Below are 21,953 nucleotides of genomic sequence, written 5' to 3'. Positions count from 1 at the left end.
CACAACTAAAATATATAAGTTGAACGACAACTTCAACATAATAATATCAGCTATTCTTACAATAACAGAGGTTAGAAATAATAATAATAATAGCAGGCAGATGTTCTTTTGTTCCCTAATGGTCCCTTGGGTATTTGGGTATTAATGAGAGTACAAAAAAGTATTATGAACCTTATAAACACACGTTCTGATGACGTTGCAATGCACATTGCTTAACATTGAATTTCTTAACATTTTCGCTCATAACTTTTTATTTATAGTTCTACGACAAAAGTTACTAGACCAAAGTTGCAGAGAATTTAATTTGCAACAAAAATGTTTATAATTTTTTTGTCAGATAAATAGTTTAAGAGATACATCGTAAAAACCATTTCAACCCCTATTTTCAAGATGGCGGCCGTGGGACAAGGGTGGCGACCCCACAAACTTGGTTTTAGCTTTAGACTGACCCCCCCTACACTTCAAGAAAATAAAATTGCGTCCTCTAAAAAACGCAAGGTAAGGCCTAAAAAATGTAACATTTCAATGGACTACCACCACTTAACGCTAAAACAATTTTATAAGTAAGACTGTATAGATTTAAGAAAATTGTATCAATTTTAATTGTTTTTCTGTGTAAAATGATTACAGTAACGAGTATTTGTTGTATTGTATTGTAAAAGCATTGTTATTAAACAAATATTTTACTTAGATAATATTATAAAGAATCATCAAAAGCTTATCTTAAACCTTAATTAACTCATAAATCCGTCGTTAAGTTCTTTAGTCAAATAAAACAGAGACCATTTAAGGCAAACATTGATTCTAACAAGTGAGGTTATTTAAGGAACGCGGCCGATGGAGCTCCAAATACACTCTTAACTGCCTCTTGGTTATTTTAGAAACATATAAATATATGTGGTGTAAAGCTGTCTCCTAATACATTAAATAATCAATGCATATTGAAATAGACTGCATACTTATTTATACTAGTTTGAAAAGCTGAAGAGTTTGTTTGAATGCGTTAATGTCAGGAACTACTAAACCGATTTTGATGTTTTTTTCACTAATAGGAAGCTACATTACATTACTTTTTATCCCGGAACAAATTTTCCACGCGGGAGGAGCCGCAGGCAAAAGTTAGTAGTGAATATAAATATGATAAAATTGTTTGAAAAACCACTAATTCGATAGGAACTTTCGGGGTTTCAATAGCCTCATCGCTAATGACATGGGACTTATCACAGCTGGCAAAATGTGGCTCTGATTCACCTCTGCTTACCTTACGAGCATAACCTTGTTTTAACGTAATTACGTTAAGACATTGTTATAATTATAACAGAAGATTGTTGATTATTTGTATGTTTGTTTATAATGTATGAACTCAAAAACTATTCAACTGATTTGGAAAATTCTTTCACTAATTGAAAACTAGAGTATCTCTGAGCAAATGACGCTACTTTTAAAAAAGTCACAATGGATTTTAACGCCGACCGAAGTCATCAGAAGCTAGATAATAAAATAATTTTCGGGGTTTGCAATATTGCTTCTCATTTTTTATAACTTGTAAAATGTTTTTGATACACTTCTGCCTAACCCGCCAACAATACTGCATACAACATATAGTTAGTGGAGTTTCTAAACGCACGCTCTCACGCGTCTGCCGATGATATTCTCATAACCTATAAAGCCATATGTACAGTAATTACTGGATTTACAAGCGATTGTGACGGAACATTATGTCTGCTTCCAGCTTGGAAAACTGTTTACAGAAACTGTTATTAATTCCGGTTTAGTTAATATGCGGCTTGGGTCTTGTGGTGAGACTGCGAGAGGTTACGGGTTTGATATCCCGATCTGGTAGTGTCATTGAGTTTTTGGTGGTTTCTGGAATTATTTGGCTCCGTAAATGCGAATAGGCTCGCTCTCAACAGATCACAAAATCTTATCATGTTGGAGTTTTTTTTATTGATGTTGTACATCCCTGTATCTTTAAGCTATCTACATTTTTTTAAATTACAAAATAATTTTACCTATTTAAAAAAAAGGGGAGGTTCTCGATTCGACTTATATTTTTTTTTGGTTACAAAAAGATATTCCCCCTTATTCATAGATGTCATTTAACTAAGGACGGAGCATTGCTGTGATAACAAGTCTGTTTCTCAGTGCCGACGGTATGGCAGCCTTCGCAGTGCGTAGACACAGGGCTGTTGTGATAAGTTAATATTGAGATACAACTTTAATCTAGTTGCCTATCAGATAAACAAAGCTGAACAAACAGCAAGCTGTCAGATAAACGAAGCTTAGAAACATACTTGTTATCACAGCAATGCTCCGTCCTTAGATAAATAACGTTTATTAATACGGGCGTTTGTGTTTACAAATTTATTTCATCAAAGGTCGAAGTTTCGCTATTTGATACGCAGTTCTCTCCCGAACTGAACTAACAACGGTTTGATAGAATAGGTCAGGGATGGTGAACCTTTTTTGGTTGACGTGCCATTATTTATGACAGAAACGATAATTGTTACAGTAACGGGATATCAAGGGTCGGCTTTCGCTATTCAGGCGCCGATTTTCACAATATTTTTTGACAAACTCAAATATTACTCAATTATTTGATATGTGTGGAGTGACAGAGGTTGTAGTTACTAAAATTGAGATGTGTATGCTAAGGTGGTTTGGGCATTTGGAAAGGATAGATAATAGGGACTGACAAAGAAGGTTTATAAGGCGAATGTGGATGGAAGAGCCGGTAGGGGTCCGCACCGAACCTTCGAATGCCAGATATCTGACATCCCCAGTAGAGGACAGGTCAAAAGTACCCGGAACTGGCGGGAATACATGAAAAGATTGATGAAAGTGGAGGAACCGAGAGAGAAGTATACCAGAATCGTGCAAAGTAGCAATCCATAGCCTCTGTCTACCAATATGGGATAGAGGAGTGATACTATGTATGTACGTATGTATTTTGTTACGTGACATCATTGACAAATGTGATATTGGCCATGGAATAAATGAATTGGTATAGCACAAATGCTTCACCCAAAACCATTGCTACGTTTGCATTGCATCTTCAAATTCCGTCACAATATGTTTCGATTACAAGCCGTATCAATCAATATAGGTCTCGGCAACAATTGGAGCTGTAGGGCCCTCAAGATGTCTCATAATATCTCTACGTTATGTATTGGATGCAACGATATAGATTTGAGTATCTAAGCTTTGTCACTAAACGCTTTACGTTAATTGAACTAGATTTTGGAGATACATATCATATTGTAGGTTTAAGTATGACTAATGAAGTTATTGAATTTGAATCTTAGTATTGGTATTTTTTTTCTTATACAGCCTTATTTCTTCCTGTACTTCCTTCACTTACCTTTACTTCCTTGTTTTTGTAAAAATCAAGTCCTTTTTTTATGAACCTCTGGCAAGAAACAGTATCATTATTGCATTGATTTTTCAATTGTCATAATATTTATTAGTTATCCGTTATAGATATTATATAAGTCAAACGATAAACCTATTTTATCCATAGAACTGTATTTTTAATCTCTTCATATTGTATTATAGTTTATAGTTAACATTCATCGGATTCGAAAATCAGTTCTTAGTATGATGTCGGGTCTATCACAGTTAGATCTTGGCTAAGACGCTCATTTCCTGATTCATTGAGTTGAATTCGTCATCTACACTTTCTAAATGAACGCTTGGTTAGTGCTCATTGTTTGAAGCACTAGATTTTAGTTATTATTATTCTCTGAGTCGAAGTGAAGATTAATGCGGAGTTTACATAAAAAATATGTTGAGAGATGATTTTCATTTTTGTAGAGTAATTTTTGCTAGTGTTTTTGCCCCCGTCTAATGGTTAGTGAAAAATGTGTAAAAAAGAAGCCAACATTTCTTGATTTCATTGGTTACCACCAAAGAGTTCTTAACTAGCTATACTGTTTAATGTCTTTGGTTACCTCTCACCAAATCTCATTACAGTTTGTTCAGTAGTGAATCCGTGAAAGCGTTACTTTCAAATTCATACATATATTTATAAAATTTGGAAAATATTTAAACAAAATAATATACCTACTCCAAAATGGCGTAGATCTCTGTCTCTAACACCCCACGTCTAAATCAACAATGAGTTATAATCATGACCACACAATATGGTGGACATCTGCAGTTGTGTCAAAGACATGTGTTTTTTCAGTATTGCAGTCGATTACTCAGTGTCGCGAACACATGTAGAGAACATCTGTACGGGGGTCTGTGAGGACTGAATGTCGAAATAAACCTCTTATGTTATTTATGTGTTGCAGTTTTGTTATCGTCAGAGGGTTTTATTTCATCTAAGGGGGCATATACGTCTTTTTGCCACTAGCGTTCTAATTGATTGTGCAATTTCGAAAAGGACAAGTCTCATAAGTTTAAAATGTCTAGAAATGTATATATAATGACAAATAACAACAAAATTTCTGTAAGTTTTTATTGCTAATTGTACCCAAATTGTAACCCAAAAATATTTTTTTTACCCTATAGAAAATAATAAGGTCTTTCCATTTTCTGAACTATTTACATTTTCAGACGTGTGCCCTTTTCGAAATTGCATATTAAATTATAAGATAGCCGTAATAGCCGTAGAGGTGAGAGTTAAAAAGTCCCATTTTCACCTATACGGCTATCAAAGCTTTCCTTAGATTGGAATGCCCGCAATATCAAACAGACAGATTCGCCCCCGTACTCGAAATGTCATACACTTTTGATATTTCGACTCCTGGTGGCTTAAGTCGCTGGTAATGCATAAATCTTGGTTTGATTCCTTGGTCGGGTAACTATAATCTACGAAATTATATCATTTATCGGGCAACAGCTTCGAGGCAAATTAACGCTAGGCATTTAGCCAATACATTACCAACGTTGTGTTTTGCCAATTCATCTAGGATAAGGTCAGGATAATGGTAAAATTAGAATAACACTTCGAGCTATTTTGAGACTATTTCCAGTGATATTGGAGTACTAACTGAAATAAATCAAAGAAGTCGCTTTGTAAAGCTCTCTTTAATTAGAAAACCATCTTTTTGGCCTCGTGCGGCATTGGCTTCTTAAATCAAAGAAATCTAATTAGTTGGTAAATTAATATTGTTTGTTTCTACGATTTGTGGGCATTTTTCCAAAGTTTTTTTTTTAAATGTTCATAGTTTAGAGTTATAGCATATTGTACTATTATAATTCATAGTTCATAAGTATTTATTGCGATATAAATAAAAATGTAAACGCATTTTCTTTATAAAATTTATGTATTAATATGCACATCATAAAAAAAATAACAAGTTAAAGATATTATAGAAATAAGTTTATATTTTTTCTAAATATATCATGCATTTCGAATAGATAGCTTCTGCAAATACGATTAGCGTGCAGTTTGGATAGAGAGAGCTCTTTGAGCACGATTATATTTACAGTAACATAAACCAGATAATTTCACCAGAACATTGAGATTTCCCCTCCGCGTATGACACGTGTTTATTAGATTTGATCCGAGATCACGTATTTGCTGCCGTATCGATGAAATACGATTTTGCGGTTTACTGATGCCGGATGCTGACATGAGATGTTTTTGTCATATTGTATTTTTCAAATTATTGTTTTGAGTTCTAGTAATGTAATGAATGTGAAAGTTTGTGAAGACTATTCATTAAATGAATTTTACGAGTAATTTATTGTACTATAATGTGAGTTGGTAGTTTCTGCAAAATATTTCGCCATTTGATAATTTGTTTGTTGTGAATGTCTTTGAAGTTTTGTTAGGAGTAAACGAATTAACCGCTGACCCGATATTCATGAAATTTGGCACATATATAATATAATTTGCCGGCGCGCGTTCCCTTCTTCCTATAATCCTGGCTTCTTCCGTTGTAGCGTGAAGAAGCAGTTCACTAGACCGGCTCGATTGTGTCGATTGGTATGAGATAACCTGTTGCCATTGAATACTCTATCTGGACGGCATACCGCTTACCATCAGGTACAGTGCAGTCTCTAGATTGCTTGATTATGTGATCAACTACTTTTTATTCCGAAATTGGATTTTTGTACCGATTAAGGTGTTTCGCGCACATCCATTATCAAACATTTTAAATCCATGCATACAAATTACAAACAACACAGTTCACAGAACAAAAATCAAAGTTTTGTATTATATATGTTAAGCGGCATCCAGCTCTCGATAAATGGGTCACAATTCTCAGTAGAATGGCTTAATGACTGCCTCTATAGAGACAGCACAATGTCTTCAGTAAAGCGATTGCGACTAGCTGTTTGTTGCTAAGGGATTGGATTAGGTTGAGTCTATATAGTTTCCATCGATAGTAAGTAGAGTAGGGCCAATAGAATGTTGACTGTCGAGAGAGGATTACCCCTAGCCAGTCGACACAATTATGCCGGCCTGTTGCAACGGGATAATGAGATGCAACTATAGCGATTTTTTTTACATGTGTGTTTTTTCCCGTGATGTTATAGGGGGCGAGCCTATCGTCATACAATCGGCTAATACTGATAGAAAAACGCCCAACCCGAGATTCGAACCCAGGACCGGTCTTACCGCGCACGCAAAACATCTACGCCACCGAGGGCGAGATTACTCTTCTAATAATAGAAAAAAAAAACTAAAACACACAGACGCCGCCGAGGCTTGCCATTTACCAAGGATTATGTCTAGCAAGCCGATTGCAAAGCCTATAAGCCCCGAATAACATGGGCGGATGTTGTCTCAACTATCGACCTTATGTATTGGGATTTCGGTTTGTGATAATGTAATAGCATTGATAATATATCGCCAAATGTAATATAAATACGAAATATCAGTTTTAATTCAATGTCTAAAAATCGCGTAACTTAGAAACATCAGTCATCATGAATATAAGTTAATTATTTAACAATGTTTCTTGATCTTCGTCAAGTTGAATAATTTTAGAAACAGTGGGGTTTCAAATTTAGTAAAATATCGCATACTTTTTTATTTATATTTATATAACTTATTAAATATAGGCAATGGGTTTCATCATGGCTATACGGGAGTAATATTGATATAAGTCCTGTTACGCTAGAAAATAGAAAAAACGTGATGCTGTATTAACAATAAATTAAATAAAAATACTATTTAAAAAGTCACAGGCATGCTATGTGACTCATGTCATGAGTGTTGTCTATCCAGACCCCTTTGTTTTTATATAATAGCATCGGAAATAAATGCGTCACCTGGATAATCACTTAGTCAGTTATCACCGCATTATGGTAAGAATCGGACGTGCTCAACCTTATTTTTGGCCATGGCTACGAAGACGTCTTAGTATTAATGCAACTCGATTTTGCTCTGAAGTGCCATATCAGCTGAGATGCTGTCAAATTAAAGTCTGCTCTTAAGGTTGCCGCTATTAGGTATTTATTTTACTGCGGTAGGTCTCTCATATGTGAAAGCCTGGGAAGCTACCACCACAGGGTCTATTTCTGTCGCCAAGCAGCAGTGTGTAGTCACCGTTGTGTTTCGGTTTAAAGGACATTGTAGCCAGTGTACCTACTGGACATAATAAGACTTAACACCTCATTACTCAGAATGGCGTGCGCAGTGGAATACCAAACAATACTTTGTATGGAATAAAATCACAAAATAGTATCTCGATGTGTAAACCATTCCCATCGTACTTTTCTTATTTCAGTAAGCATTTCAATAGGATCAGAATATATTGTTTTTTTTTTTTTGTGTAATTCAGTAGGTCAAGCGAGCATGGATAAACTGCTTATAGCATTACACACGTGATGTGACCGATTTCTGTTTAACAGTCTACCTTCAGATCCATAACGTAAACCAATCAGAATAGTTCGACGTGCATAAAGATGAGTTATTTTAATTGGTTTATTATTACCGTTAACGCTTAATCAGCGGTTTGGATAGTTTTATAGGCATCGGCAATTAATTGCGCAACGCGACACGGTTACCGCGCGGTCGCTAATTGTCACGCGCCGGCGGTCGCGAATGCTAGGATTGCAGTTTTTGTGACCAGCATATAGCTACTTCGCTATTAAGTGTTGTATATATTGTAGATGTACTTCTAGTAATTTGAAGTAATTATTTCTGTTAATTTATAATAATTATGATTCCAATTTGCTTTTATTTGATATACCTAGTCTTGCCATAAATATTGTAATAAAGAAAAAAGAAAATTGTTAACTGCAAATAACATTTATTACTTTTACAGTGTGTCAGTTTAATACATAAATATAAAACAATTAAAAATATAAAAAGCTTATTCGAAGTGGTCTCCATTGGCTGCAATACAGTCCTTTAAACGATGAGGCCAGTTATCAATAGAAGCACGCACTCTTTCCATGGGAAAATTCTTCACTGCCAATCGTATAGATTGTTTTAGGGACTCAAATTATCATGGCGTTTAGAGCAAGCTGTACTCTCTAAAACTGACCACAAATCATAATCCAGCGGATTAAGATCGGGACTAGACGACGGCCAGTCTTCAGCTCTGATGAAGTCCGAAACGTTCGATTCCAACCAAGACTGCGTGGACCGAGCTTTATGACCCGGCGCCGAGTCTTGCTGGAAGGACCATACTTGGTTATTGAACATGGTGATGTTAAGGGGCTTAACTACCTTCTCAAGAATGGTATCTTGATACACTTGTGCCGATGTTTTGATACCTTTTCACAAAAATATGGCTCAGTCACTCCTTCATAGCTAACACCCCACCAAACCATCACTGAAGTCGGATAATGTCCACGTTGCACTCTGTCGACTAATTGGGAAGCTTCCTTAGAGCTTTGAGCATAAATACGGTCATTTTGTTTGTTAAAATGTTGCTCAATTGTAAAAATTTTCTCATCCGTAAACAAAATTTTTCTGTGACCTCCCTTTGCGTACCGCTTCAGTAGTTGTTTCGATTTTACCACCCTATTCTTCTTTAAATTATCAGTTAAGAAATGGCCAGTGCGTCTCTTATAGGCTGCAAGTCCTAAGTCATCTTTTAAAATACGCGACATGGTTCTAGGTGCTATCTTCATTTCCCGAGATAAAATCTTTTGCTTTCGGACAGGATTTCTTCGAATTCTTTCCCTTACTGCTTTGACCACCTTTTTCGTACGAACACTACGTGGACGGCCAGATCTTTTCTGTCACAAACAGAGGAGGTCTCATTGTACCTATTAATAGCCCGGTACACAAACATTTTACTAATACCAAGTGTATGGAGAGTTTTAAAAATTGCATTTGGCTCCATACCTACTTTGTGTAATGCTATCACAGCGATTCGGTTCTCTTTATCACCCCACACCATTTTAATATCGCAAAATATTTTACAATGTATTGGCGCCAAAATGAGAAAACACAATGAACAATCGTATAAAAATGACAGATTCGAAATTCAAATGTAATATTTTTTTATAATTAAGTGTAACAGTATTTATGGCCAGACTAAGTATTTTTTGTTATAAATAGTACTGGAGGTCTTCCTTCAGTTTTTAAATAATGTGTTTACTAAATTATGACGTCATTGGTTTAATAGTTTCGTCGTCATGAGATTAAAACCATGTATGTCATAATTTTCATTACATGCGGATTTTTTAGTAGTTCCTGTGAGGTATTAAAGATAAAAAAACAATTGCGAGACTACTTTGAAATTGAACCGGATGTGGCGTTAGACATTCTTTCGTCTCAAACGCATAAGTTTCGCAAACTATGGTGACACTAATCACGTCTACCTTCTAAAGACAATAAATTGTCATTATGAACCATTCTTTTTCCATGGGCGTACCTTGACGGCGCGGAGATGTCCATCGTAACAAAAGCCTTGCGTTTACAGGGGTCCCGAGTGGTGTAGGCCTTTCGCTGAATTCGGCAATCGTTTTTGCTGTTGTCACCTGCCCTCCCTAGAGAAAATCCATACGCTAAAGCAGAGGTTTCCAAAAATTTTTTTCTCATAGACTCCTTCCACGATATCGCTGGTTCCGATGGATCAATATTATCTGCCTACATTGATAGGTAAAATCAAACAACAGTTTAGTACTTTACTATCAATTCAGATAAATTTTTGTGGAGCTCCGCTTACGAATTGCGGATCTCCATTTTTGGTCACGCCAACATGGACCGCCATCAAGTCTCCCGTGGACGCCTGGACCACTTTGGGAATCAGTGGTGCATAGTATGCCAATATTCTTTTCATGTTAAAGCTATCCGTGTTTAGTACGAATGTGTGTCGGATCTGACTCGGGCGCGGCGTGAAATCATAAATGATGCCACGTGGGCCGATGCGCTCTATTACACCAACAAATTGACGACGGAACGAAAGTAACGCGTGCGCTTTATATCCGAGTCTTTTAGAAATATAGTTCTAAGTTTAATACGTATGCCGGTGATTGGTTGTTCAAAACGCGTGTATTAAAATTAAAATTAAACTATTTTTCGGAGTTTAACGCGGTTTTAATATCTTGCTTTTTCTCCCGAAGTTTCGAAGACTTTGCAGCCTTCATGGTCGAATATTAAAACCGCGATAAAATCCGAAAAATAGTTTAATTTAATGTCTAACATTTGCGTAAACATAATAAATCGTAACGCGTGTATTGCTTTATACTTAGCATTCATATCAATAGTTATTGCACGTGGCTCGACCTGCGGTAAAATCGAAATAGAATAATGATATTCTTGTGTTAAAATTGTTAAGAAGCTTCGAAGATTACATAAAAAGGAACTCACACCTTCACATGTTTATATTATATTATAGATTGTTTATAACATTTTACAAATTATATACTACATAGATTCAAAATGGTAAATGAGACGTAACTTTGAAATTAAACTAACTTTCGGATGCTATCGCGGTTTTTTGTATTTTATTTTTTCTCCCGAAGTTTCGAAGACTTTGCAGCCTTCATGGTCACGAAGGGGGGGGGGGTAACGTATTTTGAATATCAGTTCTAAGAAGATTGACACTGCAAACTACGTGCTATACTTTATACTTGAACTTCTGCCCGCTCCTCTGGGATATAGGTGTAAACTTTGTATAACAATTGTTAGATGTAATCTCTTGTTTGAAATCTCAGCAATCCTTTAAACCGTACGTTATTTAGTAAACATTTTTGTTTTATCTACAATCAGAACTATTGTGTGAAACAATAACAATGGACGCGTTTTGTACATATAAGTGTATAAATTAATAAAGATATTTTTGTTTGCAGACGGTGGTTTGCGGAGAGGATACCGGGGTAAGTTGTAATATTATTTAATTTTCACTGTTTGTGTTAAAGACGCTATAAATGCTGGTGGTAGAATATATTATATCCGCCCGGATAGCGACCACCGTACAAAAGGAGTTAAAACCCGCCATAGTGACCAACGTAAGGGTGTCTCGTGCGGAGATCAGCCTGTGTATATCCGGTTCCAACAGGCCGGCATAATTGTGTCGACTGTCGAGGGGTAATCATCTCTCATCAGTCGACATTTAATTAGACCCCACTTGACTCACCATCAGGTGCGGTGGGTTCCAATGCCGTGCCCCTATGATTTTTTTTATCTATTTTAATAATCTCTTAACTATTTCTTAAGCTTAAAAAAATACGATATTAATACCGACTTTTATCGATACTAGACAAAATTTGCCATATATGTTCATAAACAAAATAGCATACAAACTATAAAGTATAGTCAGGAGTCTTTGGTTTCATAATCAAGTACATACCTACATATTTTAATTATCTAATGGTTTAGTATCCACTTTGGCGTTCGGTCTAGCTTTTCTAAGCTTTCATCGCCTTTCAAGGATCATCACTTTAATAAGATAACACATAGGTTGGCGTCCAGTCAAAATCGTGTATTTTAGTGCAATAAATCCCACTTCTAAGCAGTAGCGTAGTTTGCCATAGAGGGCCCTATATCTAAATTTGTTGGGGGCTCTTCAGGGCAGTGTGAACTTTTGGGAGCCCGCTTAGCCCGCTTAGGCCCCAAAGTTCAGGGGCCCCGTATCACTGATACGGCTGATACAGCGGTAGCTAGGCCTTGCTTCTAAGTCACGAGGATCCTTCTAACGAAAAAAATATCTATCTTTATTTATATTTATGTATTACGATCACATGAATCATGAAAAACCTCACGTTTTTATTATCTGTATACAATCGCACACGCGAAGATGGCACAATAGGCCTAGATTTTTTTTCCACCACCCGCTGTTGCCAATTACGAGGTCCTGATCGCTTTTTACGCGGCTTAATCGTTTTGTTCGCGTGCGATGCTCGCTCGCAATTAAGCGTAGCAATTAGCGAACTATAACAAAAGGCAATGCACGCTCAAATATCCTGGAAAAAGTTTCTTTATTCATAGTATTTTTTTCATACTTGCAAAAAGAAAGATTGTTTCAAGTGAAATAATGGTGATTTTATGATATATCACTACATAGTATAAAACAAAGTCGCTTTCTCCGTCCCTACCTTTGTATGCTTAAATCTATAAAACTACGCAACGGATTTTGATGCGGTTTTTTTTAATAGATAGAGTGATTCAAGAGGAAGGTTTATATGTATAATAACATCCATTAAATAGTGGAGACATATTGCACCCGTGCGAAGCCGGGGCGGGTCGCTAGTATCTGATATAACCGTAGTTATTCCTTTAAAAGGTAAATGCACAGTAATTAATGACGTCTACGTACGATTGGTTGACTACGACTTACCATCACAGCTGTGTCCGTTTAAAAAATGTCATTATTTATACTGTGGTTAAAAACTAGACGGTCGTTTATATCATTTTTAAATATGTTTTATTCAAAAGGAGATAACACGGTAAAAATAAATCGAAGCCAAGTAATATAAGCAGGACATCACGCGAAATCATTTGCGTAGTCCAAAAATATGTTCCCAGTCTAAATCAATAGTTCAAGTTGTTACCGAATTCAGCGAAGGTTGCTCCCGTCGAAATGCCAAATGCGGGTATTTTTAGAAGCCCGTTCTAAATTCGAATTGATATTTACCCAGACGTTCGAAATGACGTGAACTTTACGTGGAAACCCCGAATGGGTTCGTTTGCCGTCTCCCCTACTTGGACCGTTTGAAATTGTTACTTTATTTATTTATAGGATCATCAACATAATGTACATAAACACGAACAAATACACAATACATAATAATTAATAGAGCTATATGTAATTACTATCGAAGATGACCACAGCATGCGAAGTTATGAATAACTTAAGAACAAATAAAAGGTATAATTTTAAACTTTCAAAGAAAACGAGAATAAAATACGATAAAAAACATGAGCAACAAAACAGTAAAAAATAAATAGAATTAAATTAAATAAAACAAAAATGCAACAACTACAATTTAGCTTAAAAAATAGTTACTGACGGAATTGTGATATTAATCTTTTAATGTTGAGGACAAAGTGATGATGACTGATGGTAATTGTATACGGTGTATCATATACTTAGTCTGGCCATAAATACTGTTACACTTAATTATAAAAAAATATTACATTTGAATTTCGAATCTGTCATTTTTATACGATTGTTCATTGTGTTTTCTCATTTTGGCGCCAATACATTGTAAAATATTTTGCGATATTAAAATGGTGTGGGGTGATAAAGAGAACCGAATCGCTGTGATAGCATTACACAAAGTAGGTATGGAGCCAAATGCAATTTTTAAAACTCTCCATACACTTGGTATTAGTAAAATGTTTGTGTACCGGGCTATTAATAGGTACAATGAGACCTCCTCTGTTTGTGACAGAAAAGATCTGGCCGTCCACGTAGTGTTCGTACGAAAAAGGTGGTCAAAGCAGTAAGGGAAAGAATTCGAAGAAATCCTGTCCGAAAGCAAAAGATTTTATCTCGGGAAATGAAGATAGCACCTAGAACCATGTCGCGTATTTTAAAAGATGACTTAGGACTTGCAGCCTATAAGAGACGCACTGGCCATTTCTTAACTGATAATTTAAAGAAGAATAGGGTGGTAAAATCGAAACAACTACTGAAGCGGTACGCAAAGGGAGGTCACAGAAAAATTTTGTTTACGGATGAGAAAATTTTTACAATTGAGCAACATTTTAACAAACAAAATGACCGTATTTATGCTCAAAGCTCTAAGGAAGCTTCCCAATTAGTCGACAGAGTGCAACGTGGACATTATCCGACTTCAGTGATGGTTTGGTGGGGTGTTAGCTATGAAGGAGTGACTGAGCCATATTTTTGTGAAAAGGTATCAAAACATCGGCACAAGTGTATCAAGATACCATTCTTGAGAAGGTAGTTAAGCCCCTTAACATCACCATGTTCAATAACCAAGTATGGTCCTTCCAGCAAGACTCGGCGCCGGGTCATAAAGCTCGGTCCACGCAGTCTTGGTTGGAATCGAACGTTTCGGACTTCATCAGAGCTGAAGACTGGCCGTCGTCTAGTCCCGATCTTAATCCGCTGGATTATGATTTGTGGTCAGTTTTAGAGAGTACAGCTTGCTCTAAACGCCATGATAATTTGGAGTCCCTAAAACAATCTATACGATTGGCAGTGAAGAATTTTCCCATGGAAAGAGTGCGTGCTTCTATTGATAACTGGCCTCATCGTTTAAAGGACTGTATTGCAGCCAATGGAGACCACTTCGAATAAGCTTTTTATATTTTTAATTGTTTTATATTTATGTATTAAACTGACACACTGTAAAAGTAATAAATGTTATTTGCAGTTAACAATTTTCTTTTTTCTTTATTACAATATTTATGGCAAGACTAGGTAGTCTATTTGGGACTTTTTTAACCCCCGATAGAAGAAGAGTGGTGTTATAAGTTTATGGTGTGTCTATCTATATATTTCCAACTCCTCCCTATCTTTCTATTTGATTAATTTCGTTGCGGGATAATGACATATTAGTTTTCCTTGAGACTCGCCGAGCTTCGCCGCTCAGTGTCATAATGCGTGCCACTGCTGATCCTGGCTTACAGGAGTTGTAGTGGTGGGTGTGAGGGCGGGAAAGTCTTGTCTGTCTATGTCTATATTTGTCTGTGGCATTGTAGTTTCCAAACGAATGCACCGATTTCGCTGCGATTTTGTTTAAAGTTGATGTGACTAGTTGTAGGAAGTTTACAAAAATATAAAACATTCACTAGTTTAGTTACACAACTAACAAGCAAATACAGAATGCAAATAATACAAAGAATAAGGGTAAAAAATAAAACTGGACAATGCAAGCCCAACCTCTCAAGACCTGAATCCCCAGTCGGCTACAAAACCTCTCAAAAGTGTTATTTAGAAGGCGTAGAAGATGAGTTCACTCTAGGGACCTTATTCTGTACTCCAAACGTTTTGACAATACGTAACGAGTACATAACGCACCATGTCACGTTTAAGACGATAGAAATTGGCACACTGACTAACATTCCACGGTAATTCATGAAGATAACGTAACGCGGCCGTGTTACGAGCTTACACTGTCAGAGAATTAGGCTCCAGGACAAGTACGTCGCAAGATTGTACCGTTTTTAGTCTGATGTATTCAAGTCGGTATGGTCTGTAGATAGGCCAGGTGTTATGACCATACGTCTGGTTGCGCACCAGACCGTGGCGCGTTTGTGGTGGCCATGATTTTGGTGCAGACTTGGATTCGTCTCGGTGTACTTAAGTTACTGTATCAGAAACAGCCCCGGATCTAGGGGGGGGGGGAGGGGTTAAGCCCTTGACGCGGGCGGCAAATTCACACTTGGCAGATGCATACACAACTCATCATTAACGCAATTTTGACTGCTGAGACGTTCAGTACGTTAAACGCATAAATTATTTCCCGCTGGGCGAGAAATCATGATGATGACAAAGGTAAAAATATAGGTGGTCGGGCGCGGCATTATCTAGATTTTGCCCCGCCTCCAAAAAATTCAAGATCCGGTACTGATCAAAAATAATATTAATTCCAAAAGAATGTGAATTATAAAATAAAATAAAATACTTTAGTTATCACGTAGGCGAACAAAGTTGCACTTATGATACGTCAAAACAAGGCATAAGAATAATTATTATTATTTCTAAACAACTATTGAAATTACTTATATAACTATGGACATTATAAAATTGACTACTTACGTATCTCAACTGCGAATCCGAGATCTTAGTACAGTACTTAATATTCGATTTACTGAAGGAATCCATCTCTAGTTTCATTCCACACATAAGTTTATTCAACAATCTGCCGTATTACATGTCTAATACATTTCCTACAGGTATTTCCCCGTCCGTATATAGAATAACCAATGTCCGGGTAATATAGTGTTGCGTGGTCACCGGATCCCTTTGAGCGGTTGCATCGACCGTTCACGCTGTGGTGACCACGGCGCGGGCGCATGTGATATACCCGCATTAACACTGTAGATGAAAGTTAAGAAATTGACTATTGTCTGCTGTGTGACGTCAATTGCGAAATTAGTTTTATTTTCGTTGCTTTATTGTACTTAAACAATAGAATGTATAGTTTTTAATGTGTGTTAAGTATTGTAATGTCATAATAATGGTGTTAGTAGCGTAAATACGATTTTCTTATGTGTATTGTAATAGGGAAGGATTTTCTTCTCTATACAACAGTCGACGATTTTACAATTAATTATTAAATATGTAGTTACTTATCTCACTTTAGAAAGATAAGTCTGTTGGGATCGTTTTTTGAACACTTCACTTCTTTAGGACATCGCGGTACAGTTGTCAGTGCAATCTCATTATTATGTACTCGGATTTGCTCGCGGGATAAGAGTCCTGCTAAATATTTTCCCGGGATAAAAGCCAGGAGTACTCAGGAGTAATGTGGCTTCGTATTAGTGAAATAGTTCATAAAATTAGTGTTACGCACCGCTATCCTAGCCGGTGACATCGGGCGTTTCCGGAAGTATTCGGCTGCGCGTGCAGGCTGGCAGAAGAGAAGATATGTCACGCGGCGACTATTCTATTATTCTCTCTAGTTGGACGTTCTCAAATTCTAAAATTGTATTCTGTAATTATTTTGCTAACATAATGTTTACTGTAAAAAGAGCGTTTATCATTAGTTTCCTAGTTCCTGAGATTGTTCAAACAAACTCTTCACTTTATATATTCAGTAATTTATTGCTAGGAAGTAAAAAGGCGTTATGCGCATATTCAACCATTACAAAATAGTTCTATAGTCTCGCTATGACTGGCTAACACAGTAACATCGCATTGCCATTGTTAGATTCATTAGGAATGGAATATTAACGAATAACACACATAATTAACTTCAGGAAACCGACTAATGAGTCAAAAACGATTCAAGGATATCCGAAAATGATCACAATATGGATCAAATACACTTCTAGTGTCGATCGCCTCGTCATTCGTCATTAATAACACCGGTCAACACGATTTTTGAGTCTGGCTCCTGAATGTGAAATTTTGGTTTCTCCTATGTTACAAATAAATAAAAAAATAACTGTTCCGATCAAAGTTTGCTTTTGTAGAAACTAGAGCAATTTTACTAAGTTTCAAAAAACACATACAAATTTTTATACTTTCTCTGTAATTTTATTTAAAATTACGATAAAAAAGTTTTTATTGAACATCAAAGTCTTTTTATACAAGAATTATGACTAATAATAGCAAACAAATAGAAAATCACAAAAATCATGTTCAAAAATGTTTTTTTTTAATGGATCTTTTATGTTTGTGTGCGTATTAATCCCCAAATGTAATCTCCCATCATACTCTTGTTGTACTGCCCTTGGTAATGTCGTTCAAAGTCCATCACATCTTGGTAAAAACGTTCTCCCTGCTCCTCTGAATAGGCACCCATATTATCTTTAAATTTGTCCAGGTGAGCAAGTAGCATATGGAGTTTATGGGACATTCTGCAGCCCATCAATTTAATACTTGCAAGCATAGTTTCAATGAACTCTTCATAATTGTCAACTCTGTGATTTCCAAAAAAACAATTGACTACTGCTTTCTGACGCTTCCAGGATTATTTTTCATGAGCAATAAGGATTTTTGTGAAATCATCGCTGCTCATTATTTGTTTTATTTGTGGTCCAACGAAAATACAAGTTTTAACTTTAGCTTCAGATAATTTGGGAAAAAATCTCTTTAAATATTCAATAGCTTCAGAATTATGATTAGAGCTTACACAAATTGCTTCATTAGCCCTAACTTTATATGTAACGGTAGCATCAATATTTATTTAGGCTCTACTATTGGTTTCACTTTCACATTATATTTTCCAATTTGAAATTAACACAAGCACCGTGAGGCACCCATTTCTTATCTTGATTCCGTATTTTAAGGTTATAATAAGCGTCATAGGCTTCGCAATGCTTCAAAATCGTTGCCAAAGCAATATTTTGCTTCTTAATAAATTCATAAATTCATACAGATCATTTAATAAATTCATACAGAATTAATCAACAACCTGTTTACACTTTCTTGGTGCCATTTTCTAACCAAGTACGACATAAAAGTCGGTTGATACAACTCAAATATACTTTTTTTTAAATAGTAATAGACTAGTAAACACTCACTACTGCCTTTCAGACATAATTCACAATTTTCAATTAAAATGATAAAAATGCTACTGCCTATTGCTCATAAGAATCAATTAAAATCTTAAAAACGTACTTATCAACATAAATCAGACAAAAGCAAACTTTAAGAGTTAAAAATGGATATCCGAGTGTTTTTCGATGTTTGGAATCAGAATTCAAGCATTAGAACAGAAAGACAAAAAATTTTTTTTTTTGTCGACTTGTGTAATATAATTATAATAATATCAGCCCTGTATTATATACTTGCCTACGGCTGAGCACGGGCCTCATCTACTACTGAGAGGGATTAGGCCTTAGTCCACCACGCTGGCCTAGTGCAGATTGGTAGACTTTACAGACCTTCGAAATTCCTATAGGGAACTTCTCAGATGTGCAGGTTTCCTCACGATGTTTTCCTTCACCGTTAAAGCGAACGATAAATTCACAAAGAATACACACATGATTTTTTAGAAAAGTCAGAGGTGAGTGCCCTTGGGATTTGAACCTGCGGACATTCGTCTTGGTAGTCCGTTCCACACCCAACTAGGCTATCGCCGCTTTTTTTCAATCGTCATTAATCTGTATCAAAAAGCAATAATGTCACTGACTGCAATATATTGCAAAAATATTCGTATTAAATAATTGTATAGCTGAATGCCGTGTATTTTCATAGAATTAATTAAATCTTCGGTCAATTAGAATGAGTTAATAATTCAGTTGGTTGGCGTTTCAATAAGAATCAATTAGTGATGATTGCTTCATAATTTTACCATGCTTTTAGTATAAAAAACTAACTGCTACTATTAATTGCTGGATGTTTAGATTGACCAACTACTTTACCATGATTTTCTTTTTATACTGTTTGCTAGTGAATTCGCCTGGGTGGAATTTCTTTTATAGATAATAAATAAGTTAATCATTAATAAATAATTAAATTGCGAATCCATGGCGTGGATGTATTGCGCGTGCTGTACCACCGTTCTGGGGTGTTGGGTCCGAGCAGTGGTCCTGAGTTTTCCAAGATCAGTGTATCAGCTTGGAGTTTGGAATTTGTGTTATATGGCGATTAGCTCCTCCTTATCACATTATGGGACGGAACACACATGGTTAAAAGTCGGTGTCTTATTTACACCGCTGCCTGCCCCTTCGGGGATAAAGGCGTGATGTGTTTATGTTTTTAGGCAGAGGGAAGAAAAAGCAATAAAAAAAAACAATTAGGAACCATATATTAAATATTGTCCCTACTCGCCACAGGCCTTTACTACTAAAACGAACTAATATGATTAATTTGCGTTTATATAGAATTCATAACATCTTCCTAGAGATACTGATACAATATCGGCCTTGTGTGAGCCGATATTACGTTACCCGTGCAAACTGATTTAATAACTCTTAATTGATTCAGTATCCTATATTGTTTAGAGGTTGAATGGAACGAGTAATTGCGTTAGTGGAGACATGAAAAATTACTACATACCACGTCTTTTCTCTCTTCTAGGGTAGGCAGAGGCAGTGGCATTTAAATCGAGAATTACTGAATTGCAGGGATAAAATATCGATGTTTCTACACTAAATTATCTTATCAGTAAATCCAATTTAATGATTAGGCAAAAGTCATGCTCTCCGATTTGTGATTTGGGTAATTAGGAATATTGTGCAACTAAATGCTATTATTAAAAAGCGGCGATAGCCTAGGTGGTTGTGGAACGGACTGCCGGGATGAATGTCCGCAGGGTCGAACCCAAGGGCACACACCCCTGACTTTTCTAAAATTATGTGTGTATTCTTTATGAATTATCGCTTGCTTTAACGGTGAAGGAAAAATATCGTAAGGAAACCTGCATACCTGAGAAGTTCTCTATAGGAATCTTGAGGGTGTGTAAAGTCTACCAATCCGCACTAGGCCAGCGTGGTGGACTAAAGCCTAATCCCTCTCAGTAGTAGAAGAGGCCCGTGCCTCACAGTGGGACAGTATATAATACAGGGCTGATATTATTATTAAATGCAATTATGCAGTCCGTAGAGAACCTACATACACATATTTATCTGATGTCCATAGCCGAGAATTTTGGTAGAAATATCCGTCATTCATGCATGATTTTTGGCACAATGTTAGCAGAGGCAAAGACGAGTATGTGGTTCCATTTACAACCGTTTTAAATAAATGATCCAAATCTCAATCTTCAATTCGATTCTGAGACTGAACCAATCAAAATAACTCATTAGTAAATGTCAAAAAAACCTTTGTCCTTATTGGTCCATTTTTGAGATAGATCGAAAAAAGCGATTGGGATAGTTTATTGAAAATGGCGATTAATAACGCAATTTCTAAATGATCTTGTCTATGTACTTAGATATATTGTGACACAATAAAAGAACATTATTACACCATACAACTGATAAAGTTACGTTTATGTCCTTGGGTGCAGATTGCAGATCAGCGGTATCGAATAAATAACATGTTACCGTTAGTTACTGACGCGGCGTGTGCCGACTGTCGAGTATCGATTCTACCGAACCTCAATGAGAATACTGCATATTTTACTTGTTTATTTAGTAGATAGATTTATTTCTAGTCTTCTTTATAAACGTTCTTTTTTAATTGGCTTGTTACGGTTTTATTAATAATTTATATGAATAACATGTTTTGCTAAATATATTTTAAATATAAGTTAATGTAATGTTTTTTTATGTTCACGTGAATGTTAGTCATGGAATTAAAAGTTTTTGGATATTATTGTGTATTTTTACATTGTAATTTCTTCTGAAGTTTCGAAGAGTGCAATCTTCATGAAATGAGATGTAGGTCGTGCGAAAAAACGTAACAATATTTACCTACATTTTAAAATTCCGTATAATTGTAATATGTAGGTATATGACAATATAACGTTGAGTTTTCGGACTACCGATACCTCATTTCGCCTCGTATCTATGAATGCTGCAGTCTGAAACAACGAAAAAAAATAAATTATAATATAGAAAACCGCGATAAAATCCGAACACTTTTGTTTCGACAGTAATTATAAGTTAGGATTATTGTGATTATTCGAAGGACAGCTTCGATAACTCTATAGGTACGGGAGTCAAAAAATGTCTTATTACCTATAAATACGGTTATCAAAGCTGTCCTTCGATTACAAAAATATAGATAGATCTCGGTAGACGGAATTGGGCTTGACCTCAGTGGTGTTTGAAGGTTTGGCTTTGTTTAGATATTTTAGTGTCTGACTATGGTGATGTAACTTACCATGAAATCAACGATTTGCTCCTTTAGCTTCTGCAATTAAATGTGGGTGCATTGTACCGTTACCTAAAACACTGGATATGCAACTCTTATCAGTAAGACTTGTCAAGCTTCGCTAGTGTCAATCCAAATGGAAGCCTTTGCCCTCCATTAAATCACATAGATAACAGTTCAAACAGC

The 21,953-nt window shown here is 36.0% G+C and overlaps 1 protein-coding gene across 5 annotated transcripts in view; it reads left to right on the top strand.

Moving 5' to 3' along the window:
- LOC115443020 overlaps positions 1–21,953 on the top strand; it is a 107,048-nt gene that overhangs the window by 16,618 nt on the left and 68,477 nt on the right. For all 5 annotated transcript variants that reach the window (XR_005113032.1, XM_030168284.2, XM_030168286.2 and 2 more), the window contains exon 2: positions 11,212–11,238. The gene's annotated coding sequence lies outside the window, so the exon portion shown is untranslated. The remainder of the gene's footprint in view (positions 1–11,211; positions 11,239–21,953) is intronic.

The sequence above is a fragment of the Manduca sexta genome, chromosome 4, assembly GCF_014839805.1.
Source record: "Manduca sexta isolate Smith_Timp_Sample1 chromosome 4, JHU_Msex_v1.0, whole genome shotgun sequence".
NCBI classification, from domain to species: domain Eukaryota; kingdom Metazoa; phylum Arthropoda; class Insecta; order Lepidoptera; family Sphingidae; genus Manduca; species Manduca sexta.
The sequence above is the reverse complement of the archived record's forward strand: the minus strand, read 5'-3'. Positions and strand labels throughout refer to the sequence as shown.